The following is an 8,864-nucleotide window of genomic DNA, read 5'->3' on the forward strand; positions in this document are numbered from 1 at the left end:
CATGTTCCTACAAAGGACAGGAAATCATTCGTTTTTTATAGCTGCATAGTATTCCATGGTGTATATGTGCAACATTTTCTTAATCCAGTCTATCACTGATGGACATTTGGGTTGGTTCCAAGACTTTGCTATTGTGAATAGTGCTGTAATAAACATACATGTGCATGTGTCTTTATAGCAGCATGATTTATAATTCTTTGGGTATATACCCAGTAATGGGATGGCTGGGTCAAATGGTATTTCTAGTTCTAGATCCTTGAGGAATCACCACACTGTCTTCCACAATGGTTGAACTAGTTTACAGTCCCACCAATAGTGTAAAAGTGTGGAACTTATATTTAAAAGGAAAGCAGAGGGGCGTCAATTTGAGTCATGCATGTTGTAAGAAATGTGGGTTTTCACTTCTGTGGTCCTGGACTTTACCCTTGACCACCGGGTAACAACGATTGTCCCCTTAAGCTCACCACCACCTCCAGGACTGCCTGTGTCACATGAGCCATCCAGGCTCCTGGGACTCTTAGGCCGTGGCCCTCACGGAGCTTTTACTCCTGACAGGGTCATGGCCAGGATGCTGGTGCAGACCATCCACACAGGCATCCAGAAGCTCCAAGACATTGAGGCCAAGCAGAATGTTGAAGAGAAGATGGTGGTTCCCAACCACACCGGCCTTAGCATTTACCCTACCAATCCAAAAGGAAAAAGCTCTCTGAGGTGGGCGGGAAAATTTGAGGAGGTCCAAATTGCACACATTAAAGCATCCTACAACAACACAGAGATCCAGGTAATCTCTGCCACTAATCAGCCCTTTGCCCATACTTTCTGTGGCACAGAGGAATTTCTGAATGCTGAGAAGGAGGCAGGCATTGATGCACAGACAGCAGGCATAGCAGCAGCGACAAAAGCTACAGGAAAGGGTGTTACCCACATCTGAGTTATGGTGAAAGGCCAGGGGCCAGGACACCTGTCTGCCATCCAGGGACTGATCATGGGTGGCCTGGAAGTGATCTCAGGCACCACAACACCCCCATCCCACACAATGGCTTCTGCCCCAGGAAGGCTCCAAGGCTGTGATGGAAGGGAAGCTTATACTTGAACCTAACCTCAAGTCTCAGCTCCAGTTGGACCTTGTGGAAAGCTCACTGCCAGAGCTCTTTCCAGAATATGGCTTGTTGGAAATCCTTCAGACAGTAAGGGAGAGTTTTGCCTTCTTACATAGTGTCCTTTGCTTGCACTTCCAGCTGGAGGTGAATGTGCCCCAGAAGTGAACTTTGCATCCTTAGACAAGAGGGATGCTATAGGGGCAGCTGTGGCCTAGGCCCAACCTCTGCTCTGAGAAAACAAAATAATGTCTGTACCATCTGTTGTAATTAAATAAATGGAAAGGAGATTGTAAAAGTTTGAAAAAATTGTAGCCTGGCCAAGTGATAGAAAAGAAAAACCCATTTTCTGGGAAAGAATTCAAACTGGCTGCAGAAATTTACATAAGTAAAGAGGAGCCAAAAGTTAACAGCCAAGACAATGGAGAAAATGCCTTGAAGGTGTTTCAGACACCTTCATGGCAGCCCCTCCCATCACAGGTTCAGAAACCTAGGAGGGAAGAATAGTTTTGTGGGCAGGGCCCAGGGCCCCACTGCCCTGTGCAACCTCGGGTCACTGCTCCCTGCACTGCAGCTGCTCCAGTTCTAGCTGTGGCTAAAAGGACCCCAGATATGTCTCAGGCCACTGCTCCAGAGGGTGCAAGCCATAAGCCTGTGTGGCTTTCATGTGATGTTTAGCCTGTGGGTATGTAGAGAGCAAGAGTTGAGGTTTGGGAGCCTCCACCTAGATTTCAGAGGATGTATGAAAATGCCTGATGTCCAGGCAGAAATCTGCTGTAGGGGCAGAGCCCTCATGGAGTCTACTAAGGCAGTGCAGAGGGTAAATATGGGGTTGGAGCCCCCACACAGAGTTCCCACTGGGGAACTGCCTAGTGGAGCTGTGAAAAGAGGTTCATTGCCTTCCAGACTCTAGAATGGTAGATCTACCATTGCACCTTGTGCCTGGAAAAGCCGCAGACCCTCAGTGCCAGCCTGGGAAGCCATCCAAGGGGGCTATACCCTGCAGAGCCATAAAGGCAGAGATATCCAAGGGTATGGAACCCACCCCTTGCATCATTGTGGCCTGGATGTGAGACATGGAGTCAAAGGAGATTATTTTGGATCTTTAAGATTTAATGTCTGCCCTGATGGGTTTCAGACTTGCATGAGTCCTGTAGCCCCTTCGTTTCGGCTGATTTCTCCCTTTGGAATGGGTGTATTTACCCAATGCCTGTACCTTCATTGTATCTTGGAAGTAACTAACTTGTTTTTTATTTTACTGACTAATAGGCAGAAGACAATTGTCTTGTCTCATATGACACTTTGGACTGTGGACTTTGGAGTTAATGTTAAAATGAGTTAAGACTTGGGGGACTATTGGGAAGGCATGACTGGTTTTGCAGTACGAGAAGGACATGAGATTTGGGAGGAGCCAGGGGAAGAATGATATGGTTTGGATTTGTGTCCCTACTCAAATCTCACGTCAAATTGTAATCCCCAATGTTGGAGGAGGTAGTGGGAGGTGATTGAATCATGGGGGCAGATTTCCCCTTTGCTATTCTTATGATAGTGAGTGAGTTCTCACAAGATCTGATTGTTTAAACCTGCATGTTATGCACATGTACCCTAGAACTTAAAGTATAATAATAAAAAGAAAACAACAATATAAACTACAAAAAAAACAAAGATACAGAAAGTCCAGAAATACAGCAACAAAAGTTCTTCTCTTTTTAATTTTTGAAAGTCTAATAAAGTGATGCTTGATTAAAAAAAAAAAAAAAGTGTGTAGCACCTCTCCCTTCACCCTCTTCTTCCTTCTCTGGCCGTGTAGGACTTGTCTCTTTCCTCTTCACCTTCTGCCATGATTTTGAGTTTCCTGAGGCCTCCCCAGTCATATTCCTGTACAGCCTGCGAACCATGAGCCAATTAAACCTCTTTTCTTTATAAATTACCCAGTCCCAGGTAGTTCTATATAGCAATATGAGGATGGACTAACACGGTGCCCTTCCACACTGAACTAAAATGACCTGGGCCTTGGCTGGGCACGGTGGCTCATGCCTGTAATCCCAACATTTTGGGAGGTCAAGGCAAGACAATTGCTTGAGACCAGGAGTTCAAGACTAGTCTGGGCAACATAGCAAGACCCTGTCTCTACAAAAAAATAAAAAAATAAAAAAATAAAAATTAGCCAGACTCAAGTTTGAGGCAGGGGGATCGCTTGAGCTCAGGAGTTTGAGGCTGCAGTCAGTCATGATCACACCACTGCACACTGGCCTGGGTGATAGAGTGAGACCTTGTCTCTACAATAAATAAATAAAATGAAAATAATAATAATAATAAATAAAACAAGACAATCTTACTCAGAAATTGAAAAGACACCTTTTCCTTATTTTTCTCCATCCAAGAAGCTAAGTGACAGAGGCCGAGGATAAGAACAAGTAGTTTTCCAAGCTCATAAAGAAGAAGAATTGAAGATGGCCATGCTCACAGCCAACAGGAAGTTCAGAGTTTGGGGAGGGAATATTGATCACTTTCATGTAAGGATTATTGTTCTTATTTTAGAAAGTTCTTATTCAAAATGTTCTTGTAGACATTTTCCTGCTTTTATTTCAAATAAATACTTGCTTTTGTTTCACTTTCATTCAAGCCTTTGGTTTAAAAATAAAATGAGCCAAAATGATCATTCAGAACAGATATTCTCAGAGCAGAAAATCTTATTTCCTAACGTAGGAAATATGTTAGGACATATGTTTATTATTTCCATTGATTTCTTACAAGTGGCCTAGAAAAAAATCTCTCCTACTGCTGTGAACACTGATTTCTAGGAATTCTTGCACCAACTGGAGGACAGTTAGCTGGAATTCAATAGAATCGTATTTTAAATATGGCACTTGACTTCACAGCCACCCTTTCTCCACAATTCTTCTACCATTTCATATGTCGAAGGAGCCACCTGGATGCACATCTGGAAGGAGCCACCTGGGCCTGGAATGTGAAGAAGCCACTTTGAAGAACTAGCATTGATGCAGAAACCACTCTTGTGAGTAAATCATCTTGGCTTCCCCTCCCCGCCACCACCCATCCCTTGTCCATCTGAAGGTTTGGATCCAACCCAAGGAAATGAGTTTTTATTCCCTCCCTGTCTGTCTCTTTCTCCCTTGGTCTTCTTGCAATACAAATCTCAACTAGGATTTCTATTAACTTTAAAACTCTTAAGACAAGATGAAAATTCAGATATCTCTTAGTCCATTCCTTGCCTCTGGGCCTGGTTGCTCTTAATCCATCTACCAGGTAGCTCTGTGGACAGCTGTGAAAAATCTCCGTAGTCACCAACTGCAACTCTTCCACATATAGTTTGTCTTGTTTCTGATTTCTTGAATCCAACGGATATCACAAAGCTTTATTTTGTTTTCTTCATGGCATTATCTGAGGCCTTGTTAAATCTTTCTTGCTTACGTGTTCAACTGTCTCCATCTTCTGGCATTTACATTCCCTGAAAACAGAACTTTTTCTTGGTTATTGCTCGGTCTCCAACAACTTGTGAGCTGGGGATGATGGCTCATGCATCTAATCCTAGCACTTTAGGAGGCTGAGGCAATAGGATCACTTGAGCTCAGAAGTTTGAGACCAGCCCCAGCAACATCGTGAGGCCCTAAATATTAAAATATGTATATTATTTTTATTATTTTAATAATTAAAATTATCATTATATCCACTAAAAATAATAATAAAAAAATTATCCAGCATAGTGGCATGCTCCTGTGGTCCCAGCTACTCAGGAGGCTGAAGCAGGAGGATCACTTGAGCCCAAAAGTTGAAGGATGCAGTGAGCTGCACCCCAGCTTGGACAGCAGAGCTGTCTTATTCATTGAAACATAATGAATGTCTCAATGAATGAGTAAATACTTGCGGATTGATAGCAGTCAAAGTGAGGATATGTTAACAAAACATCCATTTTCCCTCATACTTTTACACAAGGAACTGTGCAAAATGATTGAATTAAATACTAAATGGTTATAAGTAAAGAGATGGTCCAGAATATTCTTCCCATAGGAGGAATGTCAAGGTGTAAAGACTTAAGCAAGCCTGTGAGTGTTGAGCAAAGTCAGTCGGTGGCAATGAGCCCACCCATCCAGAAAGGGCCTTTAGACTAGGGCTTCCCAAACTTCAATGTGCAGGAATCTCTTGGAGGGTCTTGTTAAAATGAGGTTCAGATTTGGGTGTGGTGGCGGGCAGTGGCCCAGTCTCTGCCTTTCTAATAAGGTCATGGGTGATGCCGTGTGGGTGACGCCAGTCCTTGCACCACATTTTGAGTCGTGAGGCTGTAGATAGCCAAAGGTGTTCAAAAGAATTGCAACCCTTATTTTGCCTTAAGGACAGAATGCTGATCAGCTAAAAGTGTTGATTGTTCTTTTGTTCTTCTTTTTATCTTTTTCCCAGATACCCTAACCCCCACAAGTACACAAACATATAACCACCATGGAAAATATTCCAAATATGGAAATGAGTCACTTGGTAGTTGGCAGGCTGCTTAATGCATTGGGAAAACAATAGGGTCTGAAAAATTATATGGAAGCAATTTCATTCCCATTTAATGCTTTAACCTGTTTCTCTGTGGCCACTGATGTAAAAAAAAAAAACACGCTCAGATTGATCCAGAAAGGAATCTTGAGACTTCACACATATTATTTCATTGCTTCACAGATGTTTGGAAGAGGAAGAGAAAAGTAATTCATAGACCAAGAGCGACTCTTCTTCAGATCCACTCCACACAGAGATTTTTCCAGTTCCTATGTTAGTGCAGCCCACACACCATTTTGCCTCTTTGTGGGGGAATATAAGATGTATTCTTCCTTTAAGCTATTTACTATGGCTAAAATGATACTCAGCCCTCCAGATGTTTATATAACAGAGAGCCAAAGAGCGCGAGACAAAAGGAGAACAGTTCTGCAACAGAGACACTGAGGGCTCCATTCATTGGGAAGGACCCGCTGACTTCCACGTTCGGCCCAGCTGTTTGTTCCAAAGTCACCCGGACTGTTGAAGGCTGTTGCCCCCCTGCTGCATGGGCCCCAGCAGGAGAAATACGAACAGAAGGAGAGCGAGTGCTTGTGGTCTTCTCTGCGGCCTTCACTGCTTGCAAGGCCACAGAAGGGACAATCTTGAGTCTGAGGTCACTCAGAGTTCTGACTTTGCTTCAGTCCTGTCTCTCTGACAGCCATGACCCTATTTCTCTCCCCAGTCCAGGCCACATTTTCTGAAGAATGGAGACCCTCACTGTCACAAAAGCCCAGGCAGAGGCCCCAGCAGGGCAAAAGCAACCTGAACCTTCTTCTGGCTTCCTTTTTTGGCGCTCTCTGTTCAGGACGAGAGGAGTTATTGTGTCAAAGCTCACTTATCAGTTTGCCCATCTGATAGATGGAAATTAAACACAGGTGGGCACCTTCTCAGAAAATGAAAGTGGGACTCCAATCCTGCCTCAATAAACACAACCTGCCCTTAGACCTTGCACACAAGGTTATTACTAGGGTAGCAGCGCTCCATCTTCTGGCCACGTAAGAGGGACGTCCCAGCCAGTATTTCACATGTATATGTACACTCACATGCCTGCACACACTCACACACCAGCACACACTCACAACTATGTACACACTCACACATGGACACAGTTACAACTCTACACACTCACAACCCTGCACATTGGCCTGTGTACACTCACATGCCCTTACACACACTCTCACTTGCACACACACCCTGGGCACACACACAGACTGTGGAATAACAATGCCTTCCAAGAAAAACCCTCCGTAGTTTCCAATCCAATAACTTCTTACCAGGGACTCCCACCTTGAAAATATCCTGTCCCGTTCCCACTTCCATGGTCTGCTGTTTTCACACCTAGGACCCCTTGGTAGGCCTTCCCGAGAGAGGAACCTAAGAAGTCCTGAGAACCACTTCACAGCACCACAGTTCTTGACCCTTCAGCTGCCCCAGGTTCTGCTTGCTCTTGGAATCCTGCTGCACCTGGCATTCTGGCCCACCTACTCGCTCCCGCATCTCTTTCCCCAGTGCCCACCTCCTTCTTGACAACATCCACGGGCTCCAGTTGCCCTGGTCCTGGAACGTCATCTTGCTCTTGCTCTTCCCAAGGCCTGGTGTCCCATCCCTGCAGCTGACAGACGTCCCCAAGGCCGGCCACCTGCCTGGGTCTCTGAATAGTGCCTGCTTCCATGGCCTGCCTCTGAGGGCAAGTCAGTCCTGTCATCAGGACCCGCTGGCACCTCTTGCTGGACTTCCCCAGCCCCATCGGTTGCCTGGGTGACTGCTGGTTGCCTAGCACCATATTTAAACAGCCAGATGGGTTTCCTGTCATTGGCCATCCTGGGTCTATCTCGACCCTTCAACACCTGGACTGCCAGGTTCCATCTCCCAGGCTACCCCGCCTCCCATCCCTGCATCCATCTATGTCAAGAGATAAAATTCTTAGATAAAAAACAATAAGATAATCCATTCTAACAACCTGCTTGGCTATGTGTAATAACACTGATGTATAATTTCAACCAAGTAATGCCACCTACGAAGAAATGGGTCACAAAATGTGCTTCTGATCTCCTTTTACAGCTTGGCATTGCTTTTGCCAGTATTCGACTATAACACAGCTAATTGGCTTCATGACAAACTGGATGTTACAAAAGGCACACAAGGCACTCCTAATGAAATTTTTTAAATTCCAACTTCTTAGTTAAGCAAATTAAGAAAATATTTTAAATCAATTCAATAATGTTCAAAGAAGTAGCAACCAATTCTAAAATGATATCACATCACAAAATAGAAACTAGTCACTAAAGATAAACTTTTAGTTGAAGAAAAGTATATACATATACATTGACCCTTGAATAACACAACTCTGAACTACAAAGTTACACTTACATGCAGATTTTTTTTTCAACCAAACAAGGATTGAAAATACAGTATTCAAGGGATATGAAACCTACGTATATATGGAGGGTCAATTTTTCATATAACACAGATTTTTCATATTACACAGAAGGGCTGACTGTGGGACTCAAGGGTGTGTAGATTTGGGTATACGTGGGTGTCCTGGCCAATCCCCAACATATACCAATGGATGACTATATATGTAAAAAATAGAAAAAACAAAGCTATCAATAGCTTCTACAAGAAGACGTTTGGCTTACTGATCCATTTCTGTAAATCTGAGCTATTTTCTGAAGCTGATTGTGCAAAGGTTCTACATAATCCCTTGGATCTACACGTCAACTTTTACTGTGAAAATAGCAAGCTGGGGTCCCTACCAAGGCACACAAGTGATTGAGACACCTGTATCAAAAGGCAGTGGCCTATCTGGAAAGAAGGAAGCAAGCCAGGTGACTCTGGCCAGGTGACATACCGACAGCAGCAGTGTGGAGGAGAGAAGACAAACCTGCGGGGGGAGGGCAGGGAGAGAGGTCCTAGCCCTGAAGGGGGAGGGGGCTTTTCCACCCCACGCCATTCCCTCCTCTAGCTCTGGGGAGGTGGTTGAGTGTATCTGTCGGCTGCCACACATCAAAGAATGTCACCCCCAAGGGAGCAGGAGCTCAAACAGTCAAAGTAATTTACATTTTAAACAATTATAGGCTGGACACAGTGGCTCATGTGTGTAATCCCAGCACTTTGGGAGGCCGAGGCAGGCAGATCAGTTGAGGTCAGGAGTGTGAGACCAGCCCGGCTAACATGGTGAAACTTCGTCTCTACCAAAAAATTAAAAAAAAAAAAAAAATGAGCTGG

At 44.3% G+C, this 8,864-nt stretch overlaps 1 pseudogene; it reads left to right on the forward strand.

Moving 5' to 3' along the window:
• The first annotated feature begins 372 nt into the window (after positions 1 to 372).
• On the forward strand, positions 373 to 1,071 carry LOC104666947 (annotated as a pseudogene).
• Positions 1,072 to 8,864: the final 7,793 nt, after the last annotated feature.

The sequence above is a fragment of the Rhinopithecus roxellana genome, chromosome 13 (genome assembly GCF_007565055.1).
Source record: "Rhinopithecus roxellana isolate Shanxi Qingling chromosome 13, ASM756505v1, whole genome shotgun sequence".
Classification (NCBI taxonomy): domain Eukaryota; kingdom Metazoa; phylum Chordata; class Mammalia; order Primates; family Cercopithecidae; genus Rhinopithecus; species Rhinopithecus roxellana.